This window comes from Suricata suricatta, chromosome 5 (genome assembly GCF_006229205.1).
Source record: "Suricata suricatta isolate VVHF042 chromosome 5, meerkat_22Aug2017_6uvM2_HiC, whole genome shotgun sequence".
Classification (NCBI taxonomy): domain Eukaryota; kingdom Metazoa; phylum Chordata; class Mammalia; order Carnivora; family Herpestidae; genus Suricata; species Suricata suricatta.
The window spans coordinates 15,242,039-15,258,129 of record NC_043704.1 but is presented as its reverse complement, the minus strand read 5'-3'; positions in this window follow the sequence as shown (position 1 = coordinate 15,258,129).

Genomic DNA, 16,091 nt, shown 5'->3' with positions numbered 1-16,091 from the left:
TACCCTTGAGTGTATCGCTTCTACCCTTGATTTCTCTTTGATTTATAAAACAATGCAAATAATTCCCCTGTATTAAACTCAGGATTAAATGATATAATTCTGCTGGAGAATCAACGGCCAGGAAACATCTGAACCCTTTCAAGTTTTTTCCTCCGGGATCTCCAGCAATGCTTCAAATTGACTTCCCGCCCTGTTCAGCTTCCTTTACTTCTGACTCAGGATTCCACTTCCTGCTGGCCTTGTGCTTTCCATTGTGCTCCATGGGTCTCCTTTATTTTGAGATCGGATTCCTGGTGGCTCATCCCAGAAAAAGCCTTGGAAACCCTCATGGGATCTAAGTTTAGAAAAGCAGTTTCTTTCTGAAGGGATTCTCAGACGGTCATGCTGGACCCACTGGTCTTTTGGGACTTGGTGACATTTCTATAGAGCCACAGTGGCCTTCTGGTGCCACAGCAGAAGAGAGTCTAGGATCAGAATCGAGGTTCAGTGTAGAAAACATACGAGCATTATGAGCAAAGGGGCCTGGGACGTACCACCACTAAATCACCACGGACGTGGTATGTAGATGTGCTGGGTGGATGAAGCCATGAACCCATGACAGAAGGACAGGAATTCTAGAAGCCAACACACCAAAAAGAACATGTAAAGAGTCCTCAGAGGATTTAGGAAGTCCTGCCCTCCCTCTGAGCCATCTTGTTCTTGCTTTGACATTTCTCTGCCTGCTTGGATTTTTCTTTTTAAGCCACAGATTCATACCTGGCCCATCAATGAGCAGACTCAGTGGCCTGGCACACTTTCTAACTGATGCTCACCCCTAAGGGGGCCTGATTTATGTATAAACTGTCTCAGCATAACAGGTGACACCCTGTGACTTGGCTGTCCTTCATTGTCAACAGAGGACCCAAGTTAAGACCTGAAACATTTCTTTCTTGCCTGCCTGGTGACTCTGCACCTGTGATCTACGGCACCTGATTGCTCACCCCTCGACTTGCTGGCAGAGGCTGAGAGCTGCTGACTTCACCCACCTCTGCAGCGCTCCGGTCTCATCTCCAAAATGCAGAGGGAGGAAGGGAAGAGACAGGTACCTCCATCATCACATCTGATGGAAGCAGTCACCAGGTGTTGGATGAGGCAGGGCTCTCGCTGAGGGACTTCTGTTCCAGAACCATTCCCAAGCTGTTATCACCTTTGGATCTCATTTGGCAAATATCTTCAGACCCAAATGACTTTGGGATAAACTCTTGCCCAAGGTTGGGTCAGATAGATCTGACTGGATGCTTCTGAATGAGATCATTGAGAGAGGGAGAGCAGGACTTTTGAAGTCTAAGACCTCCCAGGAAAACAATTTGAAACTAATTAAAAATAATTTAACTTAAACACAGGTGGGGTTCCCAGAGCAAAACACATCTCTTCTGACTGCAAGGATTAGACAAGTTGCATTCATAAAGCAATGCTATCAAGTCCCAGTTTGCAAGCATTTGGCTTTTCCTCTGGATTCTTGCAGGAACTATAAATTGTAACACATTCCAAAGAGCTTCACACAACAGTACAAGCCAAAGTGCTTACATAGCACAGTCTTGATGTTTTCAGCCCACCCTCAATAACTGATACATTGTCAGGACACGAATAATTTGTCATCTCAAGTACAAGTATGATTAAAAGTTTCTCCTCTTAAGAGTCTAAAAATAATACTGGGAGAGCCTCTTATAAATTGACGCATTGCTCTTTGGTGCTTAAAATGCAAGAAAAGAAGTATGTCCAAAGCAAAGAGTGTCTCCTGTAATCTTCCTATTCTAGCCTAATTATTTTATCTCCTGATCTGTAGCCTACCAACGGCAGGTGCCTGAAATAATTAAAGCACTTACATGGTACGTACAGTGGGCTGGCTGCAATTTTAAGTGATTTCACAAACTCATTTAATCCACAGGGCTATCTTTGGATACACATTATGACTATCATTCCCCTTTTAAAGATTATGAAACAAAGGCACAGAGAGGCTAAGTGGCTCGCCCAGGATCACATAGCTTGTCTAGTGTGTCTAGTGTCTAGTAATCCAATACTTGGATTCCCACCCAAGTATTTTACATTTAGTATCTGTGCTCTTATCCATTAGACTGTTATGTCTCTTTAAAATGTCATATTGGTTAGGGCTCCTGGGTGGCTCAGAAGGTTAAGTGTCTGACTTTGGTTCAGGTCGTGATCTCACAGTTCTTTGTGAGTTCGAGCCCCACATCAGGCTCTGTGCTGGCAGAGCCTGCTTCAGATTCTGTGTCTCCCTCTCTCTCTCTCTCTGCCCCTCCCCTGCTTATGCTCTCTCTCTCTCAAAAATAATAAATAAAACATTTTTTAAAATTTAAATAAATAAAATGTCACCTAGATGAAAAGTAAAACTTTTTAATATGGTTGGAAAAATATATTTGTGTGTTTTGCCAGTTTGGGGGATGTTCAGAGAATATCCAGGCAACATTTAATAATTGTTTGATCGCTTGTATTGAAAAGGACCTTAGGAGATACTCTAATCCCACCCCTTACAGGTGTTTTGTTTTTTTTTTTTAACAAGGACACTGAGGCTCAGGGTGGTATAGAGATTTCCTTGAGAATGAAGATTTGGGTCTTTTCCTCCCACTGATGATGATGAGAGAGTATCAGGAAACAGGTGCCTGGATTCAGGTGCTGAATACCTAATGAGCCTTGGGTTAATCCTAACCAGTCCCCTTACTTCTAAACTGAAAGGCTTAAACTAGATATGTCCTAGGGTCTCTTGAGGCTGTGGTTTCTGTGACTCTACATTGTGTGATTTGTCCAGAATCAAATAGTTCTGTAAACATAGGGGAAAAGAAGGAGCTGGAAAGTCAACCTGACCTCTAAGAGGAATGAGAGGAAGGGGGCACACCATCGCTTACTCACACAATTCTCCATATTTCTTCTGTCTCCTTTAGAAATTGGTCAGACCTTGAGAAAGGAAGAAGTTAGAAGGTCAAAACCTTCATCTGATCTCTGTGAAAGGAAAAGCAGGACCTGGAGGGGATCGCCCCTGCCAAGTGACGCTCCACAGTGAGTCCCAAATTATGCAGAGGGAGGTCTGGAGCCAAACTGGACCTAGAATATTAAATTACTGTGCTCAGTCCAATACTGGGGAATTGATTTCACCAGGACACCTGCAGGTTGAGAGTTTGTAAAATTACAGAAGACAATCGTGGAAAAGAAGGAAGATGGCCAAGTGACACATAGGGATGACTAACGAAAGTTTGGTAGACTGCTGTCTGTTCTTTGGTGACTACAAAAAATAAGTTCCCTCCTCCAGTATATTACCCCACATACACATCCCCCCCAGAAAACTCAGCAAAGTCTGTTACATTAATGTTTTCCTTCTTATGAAGGGGCACCTGGGTGGCTTCATTGGTTAAGTATCTGACTCCTGGTTTCAGCTCAGGTCATGGGCCCATGAGCCCTGCATCCTGCTCTGTGCTGAGAGAGGAGCCTGCTTAGGATTCTCTCTCTCCCTCTCTCTCCACCCCTTCATCCCTACCTTTCAAAATAAATATTTTTAAAAATGAAGTTTTTATGAAAATAAAAATGCAGGGAGGTCAACTTCCACATCTAGTTTGGAGGAGATCAGAGAAAATTACAGTAGGAGGGATGCCTGGCTGGCTCAGCTGGCAAAGCACGTGACTATTTTTTTAATGTTTTTAATGTTTATTATTTTTGAGAGAGACAGAGACAGAGCACAAGTGGGGGAGGAGTAGGGAGAGAGGGAGACACAGAATCTGAAGCGGGTTCCAGGCTCTGAGCTGTCAGCACAGAGCCCAACATGGGACTCGAACTCATAAACCACGAGATCATGACTTGAACCAAAGTTGGATGCTCAGTCGACTGAGCCACCCAGGCACCCCCTAGCACATGACTCTTGATCTCTGGGTTCTGAGGGTTGTGAGTTTGAGCCCCATGTTGGGTGTAGAGTTTATTTAATTTAAAAAAAAAAAAAAAGAACAGTAGATGAAAAGATAGAATTAAAATCTACGCATTTACAAGGAGGAGAAGGCCGAGCCTGAGTGATCTTGAGAACATGAGCTCCCAAACATCTTTAAAACTCTTGAGGAGGACATCGGACCTTCCTCAGAGTGTCGGCTTCCCTCCAGCATGAGGCTCCCTAACACTCTAAGCCCAGAGTGAATCTCTGGTGACATCCGGGTTACATTTAGAACAGTGAGAGCAGAATGAGGACTTCCCAACCCAGAGCCATGGGGGAAAGGAGTGCTTTCTCAACCTCAGCATTACTAACATTGGAGCTGGATAATTCCTCCTTGGGGGAACTGATTTTTCCCCATAGCCCTCAAAAGAACAAACTTTGCCAACTTCTAGATCTTGAACTTCTCACCTGAGGCAACGCCAGCCTCCATCCACACAATGTCTGAAGCAGTCCAGCCCAGGTTGCAACCACCAAAACTGTCTCCAGATATTGTCAAATATCCCGTGGGAAGCAAAACTGCCCCTACTTGCAACCACTGGAGAAAACTGAAGTGATTAGAAAGCCAACCAAGCTCAGCGGTGAGGAGCTGACGGTAAGAAAGAAGAACAAGAAAACAACAAAAGAAAAAGGGAAAGAGAAAAAAAACCAGTATCTCATAAATCACTTTCAGAGACTTTACTCATGTTAATCAAGCTAAAAAATTTTGGAAGTGATTTGAGATTCAAAGTTTTATATCACTAATTATTTTAACAAGTAGTTTAACAAGGACCCTCCAGATGCCGATTGTTTTTTTCAAATTTTATTTTTTTTAATACCCATCATTTCTCCCTCCCAGGGCTGTCAGCTTTCTTCTCCGGTTAAAATTTAGCAGAAGAGTTATTATTTCCTTTTTTTTCCCTTTGTGCTTGTCAAAGTTTAATCAGCCTAATTACCAGATTGAAAATGCTTGGCTGTAAAATGCTAGTTTCTAAAAACAGGAGATCAATCAATACAGTTGTGCACACCTGACAAAAGGTACCAGTGGCGGGTTCTGATTCCAGAAAACGGTGGCCTTTAGGACAATTTCACCGCATAATACATTAACCCTCCTACTACCAAAAAAGACTGGTAACTATTGCCTCCTTCCCTGATCTAATCATAATAGCTAATTAAGTGAAGTTCTCGATCACAGATTCTTAACTATTATTGGTGAGATGCTTGGAGGCTAGGAGCAGAGTGCCTGGGAATCTCAAGTCAACAAAGAAGTGTTATAGATTGAACTGTGTCCCCTAAAATTCTTATATTGACGTTCTAGCCCCCAGTACCTCAAAGAGTGACATGAGACGGGAGTCTTTGCATATATGATCATGATGAGGTCATAGTGGAGAAGCAAGGCTCCTCCTCCAACATGACTCATATCCTCATAAAAACAGAAAATTGGGACACAAATATGCGCACGAGGAGAACAGCATATGAAGACGAAGGCAGAGACGGGGGCAATGTGTCTACAAGACAAGGAACACCAGCAATCGATTGCCAGCAAACCACCAGGTGCTGGAAGAAAGGCAGAGAACTGATTTTTCCCCATAGCCCTCAAAAGAACAAACTTTGCCAACTTCTAGATCTTGAACTTCTCACCTCTAGAACTGTGAGATGATAAATTTCTGTGGAACTCTGTTACACAAGTGAATTAAGCCTATACATCCCTCTGCTCTAATTTACCCCAGTCCTGACTTATCCAGGACATGTGGCAAAATAATCTCCTCTCAGACTGACTTGGCTACAACAAAATCTCCCACTAGACTCAAGCAAACAGGTCAGAGTAAATTGCCTTTAAAAGGTGAGTAGAAGGGCGCCTGGGTGGTTCGGTCAGTTAGGTGTCTGTCTCAATTTTGGCTCAGGTCATGATCTCACGGTTCATTAGATGGAGCCCCGAGTCAGGCTCTGCACAGCCTGCTTGGGATTCTCTCTCCCATTCTCTTTCTGCCCCTCTCCCATGCACATGCAGGCTCTCTCTCCCTCTCTCTCTCTCAAAATAAATTTTTAAAAAAGGAGACTACAACTCCAATGTTCACTCATCTACACAGTCACATCAGAACTCAGAGCCATAGAAACTCTGGAACTTTCCTGATTTGAAATTTGGAAGTTTCAGCCAAGAGTTTTTAGGTTGCTAAACTCAAAACCATTGGCCCTCATAACTCTGAAACTAGTTTTCCTTTGCTACTATGTGTATTTGTCAGGGTTCTCCAGAGAAACAGAACCAGTAGGGAATATATCTATAATATCTATCTATTATAGGTATATCTCTGTTTATATATGTGTGTATGTGTCCATATATAAAACCCCTTTACATATTTCTATGTATATACATAGATATCCATTTTATATATACCCATTTCTATAGAGAACTTTATATGTATAAAGATAGAGATTTACTGTAACAAACTTGCTCGTACAATTACAGAGCATGAGAAATTCCACAATCTTCTCTCCTCAAGTGGAGACCCAGAAAAGCCCAGGTGTAATTCAGCCCAAGTCTGAGGCCCCGAAAACCAAAGGATCCTGCGGTGTAAATGCCAGTCTGGGGTAGGAGAAGAGGAGACGAAACGTTCCAACTCAAACAGTGAAGCAGGGAAAAAAAGGATGAATTCCTTCTTCCTCCACCGTTTGTTCTACGCGGGCCCTTAGTGGATTGGATGATGGACACCCACGCTGGGGAGGGCCCTCTGCTTTCCCGCGCCCACTGATTCAGAGGCTCATCTCACCTGGAAACACCCCCCCAGACACACCTGAAGGTCATGTTTAATCTCTACCCCCTGTGTCCAGTCAAGGTGACCCACACAATTAGCCATCACACTCCAGGACATAGTTCCTGTCTCTCTGTGTGAGCTCCAGAAGTTTGTATGAAACAAGTTTTTAAAAAGTACTTTTTGGGGCACCTGGGTGGCTCAGTTGGTTGACCATCCGACTTCGGCGCAGGTCATGATCTCACAGTTCGTGGTTCGAGCCCCGTGTCGGGCTCCTTGCTGACAGCTCAGGGCCTGGAGCCTGTCTTCAGATTCTGTGTCTCCCTCTCTCTCAGCTCCTCCCCCATTGATGCTCTCTCCTGCTCTCAAAAATAAATAAACATTTTTAAAAATGTACTTTTCTTTTTATTTCACATATTCAGCTGCAGCTAAAGAACACGATGCTCTCAAATGCCTTATTTAAGTGGTTATGAAGAAAATGACTCCAGAAAATGCACAATTTTCTCCAAAGGGGCCCATTTCCCTTTCCCAAACCTTTAACTTTCTGAATTAATAGGTTTAGCAAAGGCAATCCACACCTTCCACATGGACTATGTTCTGCAGACTCTTTATAAGCTGGCTACATCATCCAGAGTTTTCCCGTAGTAATAATATCATGAATGAAAGTCACACATCCAGACTGCTCTGAACAAACAGACAGACAAATGGAACTATTTAATCCTTAATGTCACTGAATTGCTGTTCTCAAAAGAGAAAGCTGAGTTTGAGGCCCTGGGAACAAGGGTCCATGTCCTTCAAAAAGGAAAATAATTTTTAAAAACTTTTTTTACCTCTCATTTTTATTTTAGTGCCAGGGAGAAGCGAGTGAGGTTTTATTTGTTTGTTCATTTTATTTTATTTTATTTCATTACTTTATTTTAATTTTTATTTTAGAGAGAGAATGCAAACTGGGGAGAGGGGCAGAGGGAAAGAAAGAGAGAATCTTAAGCAGGCTCCGTGCTAAGCACAGAGCCTGACACGGGGCTGGATCCCAGGACCCTGGAATCATGACCTGAGCTGAAAGCAAGAGTTGGACACTCAACTGACTGAGCCACCCAAGCACCCTGTGAGTGTTTTTAATGTTAAAGTGCAACAGGGTGTTAGGATATGCCTTTCCCACCTTGCTGCTGTCACGGCCACCATAGAACGGTACTAGTGTGATTGTGACATTGAGGCCCCCACAGAGAAAACTTACAATGAGAGTTGAAACCTGTCCCAAGACTCTTGACTCTCCTCACCAGTTTCAGGACTAGAAAAGTGTAGGGGAGAGGCAATGTTGATGGAACTTGAGGGTGTCATGCTAAGTGAAATAAGTCAGGCAAAGAAGGACAGTACCATATGTTTTCACTCATAAGTGGAACAGGAGAAACTTAGCAGAGGACTATTGGGGAGGGGAAGGGGGAAAATAGTTGGGGAGAGGGAGGGAGGCAAACCATGAGAGACTCTTGAATAATAAGAACAAACTGAGGACTGATGGAGGAGGGGGGAGGAGAAGGGGTTGACGGGCATGGAGGAGGGCACTTGTCTGGATGATCACTGAGTGTTACATGGAAACCAACTTGACAATAAACTATAAGAAAAACAACAAACAAACAAACAAAAGCAAAATTGATCATGCCGCAGTAGGGCTCTTCTGAATTATGAAGACTTTGTTCTTAGAGATACTAATTCTGGACACTGAGAACTTTGGGGTGGGGGGATTTGCAGGCAACATGTCCTCCCATAATCCATCTCCCAAATTCCCATGATAAAGCAACTTCTAGGCTGGGTGGATCACATCTGGAGCCCCCGTGGCAATTCCTGTATTCTTAAGCTCTCTAAAGAGGCAACATGGAGCTCCTAGTAAGTTCTGACTGTAAGAACCAAGTTCTTTGGGCCCTTCCCCTTCTTCTGTTGGGTTCAGCTTTTTTGCTACTTTGAGGCTAAGGGAATCAGAGTATCTGACCTAAGAGGAAATTTCCGTTTACATCGTCCTCACTCCAAACCCCGCCCCCCCCCTCCAAAAAACAAATCTGGGCCATTTATGAAAATCTAAGTGAAGGAAGATGCAAGTCAATCTCTCTTTGATTCCTGGGACCTACATCAGTTCAGAGATCACAGAATTTAATCATCTGTCTGCGGCTCAAAATAGGGATGGGAAATGAGGGACCTAATTTCCTTGCAAGTCTTGACCCTATGCTGAAGGACCAGGTTATTGTTCTAATCCATCACAAGGTGATACTTTTGTTAAATACAGCAGAAACAAATTGTTAGGGGAGTGAAAATTTCAAAAGCAGATATATTAATAGTCTTAATATTGTATTATTTGATTTAAAAGACATAAATTACATCTGTCAAATTGAATTTTTATTTTTTATTTTATTTTATTCTTTATTTTACTATTTTATTTTTTATAATGTTTGCTTTATTTATCTTGTTTTATTTATTTATTTTGAGAGAGAGGGAGGGGTGGAGGCAGAGAGAGAGAGAGAGAGAGAGAGAAAGAGAGAGAATCCCAAGCAGGATCTGCGCTGTGAGTGCAAAGCCCACCTCAAGGGTCTCAACTGACTGAGGCATCCAGGAGCCCCTTATTTTTTATTTTAGAGACAGAGAGAGCACGTGAGCAGGGGAGAGGGGTGGAGGGATTATGACCTGAGCGAAAATAGTCAGACACTCAACTGACAGAGCCACCCAGGTGCCCTGTTTTGTTTTGGTTTTTTTAAGTTTCTTAAGTTGTACTTTCAATTTCAGTACTTAACCTGTCAGGGTCTGCTAACAAACACTTCATAGAATGGCTCTTGTCTGCAGGACACATTTGACTAGAATACCTCTGGAATGTCTTAGTCTGCTAGGATTACTATACAAAGTGCCATGGACAGAGTGGCTTAAACAACAGAAATTTGCTTTCTCACAGTTGTGGATGCTAGAAGTCCAAGATCAAAGCATGAGCAAGTTTGGTGTCTCCTGAGGCCTCTCTGCTCGGCTTGCAAACAGCTGTTCTCTTGCTGTGTCCTCACATCCCTGACGCCTCTCTCTCTCTCTCTCTTCTTAATTTTTTTAATGTTTATTTACTTTTGAGGGAGAGAGAGACAGAGCATGAGCAGGGGAGGTGCAGAGAGAGAGGGAAACACAGAATCCAAAGCAGGCTGCAGGCTCTGAGCTATCAGCACAGAGCCAGATGTGGGGCTAGAACTCATGAATCGCAAGATCAGGACCTGAGTGGAAGTCGGACACTTAACCAACTGAGCCATGGAGGTGCCCCCCCCAGCCCCCGTCTTCTTATAAGGACACCAGTCCTACTGTTTTGGTGACCCATTTAACGTTATTTATCTCCTTAATGTGACCCCACTTAACTTTAATTACGTCCTTATAGACCCTGTCTCCAACTACAGTTACTTTGGGAGTTAGGATTTCAAAATCTAAATTTGGGACACAGTTCAGTCCATAACAGAGAGCAAAGCTTACACAAGGTTCTGCACTACTTCTCTACTTTAGCTTTGTAATGGTCCGAAGAAAAAGAGCCTTGGATTCTCTCTCATCTTGGAACGTATTAAAAAGTGTGAAACAAAAATGTCCCTTACTCCCAGGGCTCATTTACCCACATTCATCCCTAATCAATGACGATCACTTAATGACCAAGCTTGAAAGTCTCTCCATCTTGACTTTCCAACTTCTTCCTGTGCTCTGTGTAAACAGCTTTTGAGCAAAATTACGTAACAATTCCTCCCCGTGACCTTGGACTTCTATGTTTTTCATGGTTGCTTTTCTTCTTCTTCTTTTTTTTTTTTCTGTTTACATTTTGCTTAGGTTTCTTCGGTATTTCATCTTGATGAAACATGAAATCCCATGTGTGTATTCCTTTAGTTCCGTGATAGGGATGGAGCTAATAGAGAATGTAAATCAGATGTTTTCTATCACCGCTGTGTCAGAGCGTGCTGGACTCTTTGTGCTAGAATCTGTCCCTCCCCCTGCCAGCTGTGCGACAGCTCGTGTGGGCCCAGGCGGATCAAATATTTTGTCACGAAGCACCTGAACCACCACACTATTGATGCATCTTAGAGATTTTTCTTCCTCCTTTACCAGCAACGGCATCAGTTTCTACCGTCAGATTATATATATTGTTCCTAAAGATGTGTTCATTTCTTTCGTGATTTCTGTAGCCATCTGGTGATGGAACACACATGTCTCTAGGAAGTGACTGTTCCAGAAATCTGGCGCATTCAACCCAATATTTGTAATCAGTTCTGCTTTTGGCATCATGCCTCATTCAGTAAGTCTATGCTTGTGGATAATATTTCCCCCCAAAAAATGATTGTTATACTACTTAAAACTGTATTTGTAACCAAGAAACAAATGTTTGAAAGCTTTACTGCGTTCCATCTACACTTAAAAGCCCTTCAGAGAAAATACAGCCACTCAGATAGAGCTTTCTTAAGTATCTACAATCTTTTTAACAAGACAAATTTAGAAATTTTAAGTAGATCAAAGACATATAGATTGCAAAAATACATTTTAAATCATTTATATCTTAATTCTCATATTTCATTATGCAAGCCTTTGGATTTCATTATATCCTCAGATAAAGGTCAGAAAATGTTTCATGTGGTGCCTACCTCACCTATTAACTGTGAGGAATGTGCATATCACAGTTAAAGGGTTGTAGTATTTTGAAAGAGAGAGAGAGAGAGACAGCGTGAGCAGGGGAGGATCAGAGAGAGAGGGAGATACAGAATCTGAAGACAGGTCCCAGGCTCTTAGCTAGTGATCAGCACAGAGCCTGACATGGGGCTCAAACCCACAAACCGTGAGATCATGACCTGAGCCGAAGCCAGACGCTCAACCGACTGAGCCACCCAGACACCTCACTTTTTCATGTTTTTATTTAAACTCCAGATAGTTAACATAGAGTGTAGTATTTTGAGTAGAATTTAGTGGTTCATCACTTTTAAATTTTTTTATAAGTTTATTTATTTTGAGAGACAGAGAGAGCAAGCTGGGGAGGGGCAAAGAGAGACAGAGAGAGAGAATCCCAAGCAGGCTTCTCACTGTCCATGCAGAGCCTGATGTGGGGCTCAAATCCACAAACCATGAGCTCATCACTTGAGCCAAAACCGAGAGTCCAATTCTTAATGGACTGAGCCACTCAGGGGCCCCATAGTGACTCATCACTTCCATGCGACACCCGTGCTCTTCACAAGTGCCCTCCTTAATGCCCATCACCTATTTAACCCATTTCCCCACCCTCCTTCCCTCCAGCCACCCTCAGTTGGTTCTCTGTAGAGAAGAGTTTATTTTTTTGGTTTCCCTCTCTTTCCCCACCTCCTTATGTTCATCTGTTTTGTCCATTAAATTCCACATATGAGTGAAATCAAGAATCAAAACCTTATAAGCAAGGCACACATAAGACACCATGGGGGTTCAAAGGGAAAGAATCACTTAGGTACTGAGAAGGGTAGGTGGTCTGGGAGCTTCCTCCTGGCAGGGGGGGCAGAGGGTTGAATGATGGTAATAAAGGCCAATCGCAGGGATCACAAAAGCGAGAATGCCCAGAAGCTGTAGGCTAGTTCAGGAGACTCCCCAAGTATGAATGTTGCCTTTATCATTACTTGACATTATTTGACAGGTATTTAACTTCTGCACATTCCTGTGTCATTATTTGTTAAAGGGAGAATAACAAAAAAAATTATTCATCTTATAGGATGAATGTCAAATGGCTTAATTCAAGGGAAATGCTTAGAGCAGTAGTCGGTGCTCAATAATTGTCAACTCTTGCTGTTATTATTATAATTTATCACATTATTATTATTATGGAATGTTAACTTTCTTTAGCTTTTTGAGGCTTTGAGTGGTTTTGGTTTTATGCTGTGGAAAATATAATGCTACTGAAGTTTTCAAACCACGGTGGGAGAGAGAGCAGAGAAAAATAGACTGAGGTCAGAAACAGGATGATTGCCTACAATTAAGGAGCAGAAAGAGAAAGGAAAAATCAGCGAAGGGCATAGAGGGCACCATCTGGAGGCAGGAAGAAAACCAGGTAAAAATGGGCACATGAATTTGAGCTGGGGAAAAAGCGTGTTGGCAAAATGAGGCCATTAACCAAGTCAACTACTGTAGAATGATGAAGAAGGACAAAAGATAAAAGTTATTATAAAAAAAGAGATGAGGTCATTGAATTTGAGAATTGTAAGATCACTCCCAGTGACCTTTAAGAGAATGTCTTTTTTTTAAGTTTATTTATTTTAAGTTTACTTAAAATAAGCTTGCTTAAAATAAGCTTGCTTATTTTGAGGCAGACAGAGCACAAGCAGGGAAGGGACAGAGGGAAAGGGAGAGAGAGAATCCCAAGCAGGCTCCACACTGTCTGTACAGAGCCCAATGTGGGGCTCGAACTCAGGAACCGTGAGATCATGACCTGAGCCAAAACCAAGAGTTGGACGCTTAACCGACTGAGCCGCCCAGGTGCCCCAAAGAGAATTTCTTCGTGGTGATCATAGCAGGAACCGGATACAAGAAACTGAAGATGGTGAATAATAAGGTAGAGGAAGCATATAGTTCTATATACGGGTAGTATCGTCCTATTCCTCTGTGAGTATTTACTTTCTGTGAGTGAAAGTGTTCACAACTGACAGCTTACCTCTCCTTAAAATGGGTCACAGACATCTATTGTTCTGTCTGCTCCACCCCTTGCCTAGTCCTTTCTGTAAACTATTTCTACCCCCACCTCTAACCTTGCAGCTGGCATAGGAGTGTATGCATTGCTAAATGTGGTACCAAAGAGAAAGCATGAGTCAGTCTTTTCCCCACAGCAGAAATTTTAACATGAAAAGCTCTGCTGACAAGCAATCATATTTCTTCCCTGCTAGAATGAGCCAGTTGGTCTGCAAAGAAAGATAATAATTCGTTTTCAGAGAGCAGTGCATTGAAGAAATGGAAAGAAAGAATCCTAAGGGCAACGGGACCCAAGTTCCAATGATTTCTGAGACACGGCTACATTATTGCCTTTCTGGTGGTTTGCCCATTCAACGTTTCCTTGGATCCTCGGAGCCGACAGACTCTCTTCTTTGTCTTAGGCACTCTGAGTTAGACATCTGTCCCTTGAGACTTAAAATTACCTAATACAAGAAGGGATGTATGTTGCAGCAAAGGTTTGGTAGATGGAAAATATTAAACAATATGGTGGCATGATGTTCTTGGAGTGAAAATGGAATGGAAGACAATGAAGTGGATCTGAATGTTAGTTTTTAACGCATGTGTGAAATACACACAAATGGTCTTTATTTTTTTTTTTTTTAGAGAGAGAGCACATGAGCAGGGGAGAAGGTCTAAGGGAAGGGGGGGAGAGAGAGAGAGAGAGAGAGAGAGAGAGAGAGAGAGAGAGACTGACTGTTCGCTGAGTCTCTGTTCTCCTCACCATCCCAGAGGAATCTTCTAGTTTGGGGAGAAACTGGTGGGGGGGAGAGATGAGAATTCTCCTTTCTTATTTCATCCAAACACTGGGTCAATTCTCAAATTTCCTTTTTCTCCTAAAAGCTTGGGGATTCTCTGCAGTCAAAGCCAGCAAGACTCACCCTGTCCTAACCCTCTGCTGAGACCATGAACATGAAGCCAATTCAGTTCATCTACGTATGGGAAGAAAAGGGAAGAAATACTGGAAGGAAATAAAGCTGACATAGGTTAATATCTCAGAAATATCCTCCCAACACTCAGAGAACTTTAGAAGTAATATGAGGGAAAATGAAGGGGGGCCCATTAGATAGATGTGATTGTCTGAGCAAAGTAATAATGGAAATTTTTCTGGGGGAAGGACAGAGCTGAGGATTGACAGTTCAGAAGTTTCTTGACTTCCTTTATCAGCTCTTGGCACCTGGGAATAGACGGGGAAGGTGTCCCTGTCCAGGCATGGATGTGACAAGAGGGAAATGTGAAAGGCTAAATGGACTGAGGGAGGCTAGCCTGTGAATGATGAATTTGTACAACCTGGGCCCTGGGGTCCAGGGGTTGATACAGAAGCAAAGGAGGCAGATGGAGTAAACTCTGACAAGAATGCTAAGTGGAATAACTCAGGCAGAGAAGGACAGATACCATGGGTTCTCACTCCTAAGTGGAACAGGAGAAACTTAAGAGAGGACCATGGGGAGGGGAAGGGGGGAAAAGAGCTGGGGAGAGGGAAGGAGGCAAACCATGAGAGACTCTTGAATACTGAGAACAAACTGAGGGCTCAAGGGGGAGGGGGAGAGGGGACGTGGACTGGTAGGCATGGAGGAGGGCACTTGTGGGGATGAGCACTGGGTGTTATATGGAAACCAACGTGACAATAAACTATGAAAGAAAAAAAAGAATTAGAAAAAAAAAAAAACTCTGACAAGAGAGAGGGGCTGTGGGAGCAGATGTTCCAATGAGGACGGGGGCCAGCCCAGCAAGCATGAGAGTATGAGGTATTGGGAAAGGAGAAAGTTCCAAATTCCAGAGCTGCAAAGCCCTCTGCTGGGAACCAGAGCAGAGATACCTACTCTATGCCAATCCCTCCCCCTGCCAGAAGCAGAACTATGTGAGCTCCCATGGGATCTCTGAAAGAAAGGGGGACCCCCAATTCCTTAAAGAGCATTGCCCCCACCAAATACTTGCTTTTTTTCAAAATTTCCAAAGTCTTATGAAAATCAGGGCTAAGACCATTCACAGACATGTAAGCAGACCCTGAGAAAGTAGCAATATGAAAGAGCTGTGTCATATAGCCTAAGATCTACCGGGCGGGGGGCTGGTGGATATTTCCAAAGGAGGGCATGAAGTGTTCAGCCTTCATTTCATGAATGATTTTTTTCCCTCCTCATTAGGCAAGGTCAACCTCATCACACCTTCCACTAAGAGGCATTGTTCCAGAAATTAAAGTTTATATTTTTAAAGCGTGTGCATTGGCAATTGCAATTATTTTACTGACTCAACTTAAAAGCATTGGGGGCGAGGGGGGGGGTTCCAGAGAAATGTGAAACTTCTGTGGGCTTCGTATCATCAGCTGATGCCTGTGGCCTTTTTATATAATAAGCCTGTTCATTCTACATTTCAAATAATAAATGGAAACAACAGGTTTATCGTCCACAGAGCTGGCATTTAAACCCAAGAGTTCCCAGCTTCCTGCCTGTTTTTCAGGTAACTCAGTGTCTAATCCTACTCTATCAACTCACACATTCCTTTTTCCTCTTTGTTGATAGTATATTTCAATTGCATCTGCTTGCCAAGATCCTCAAAACAAAAATGTAATCATCTTCTCTGTGCTTTTTTTATAGTTGTTTCTTGAGAACTGCAATGATCTCACAGGAAACCTCCCCACCTTCTATTCTAAACTCTGGGACACTAAGCAGCTCATAACTACTATGCACCAG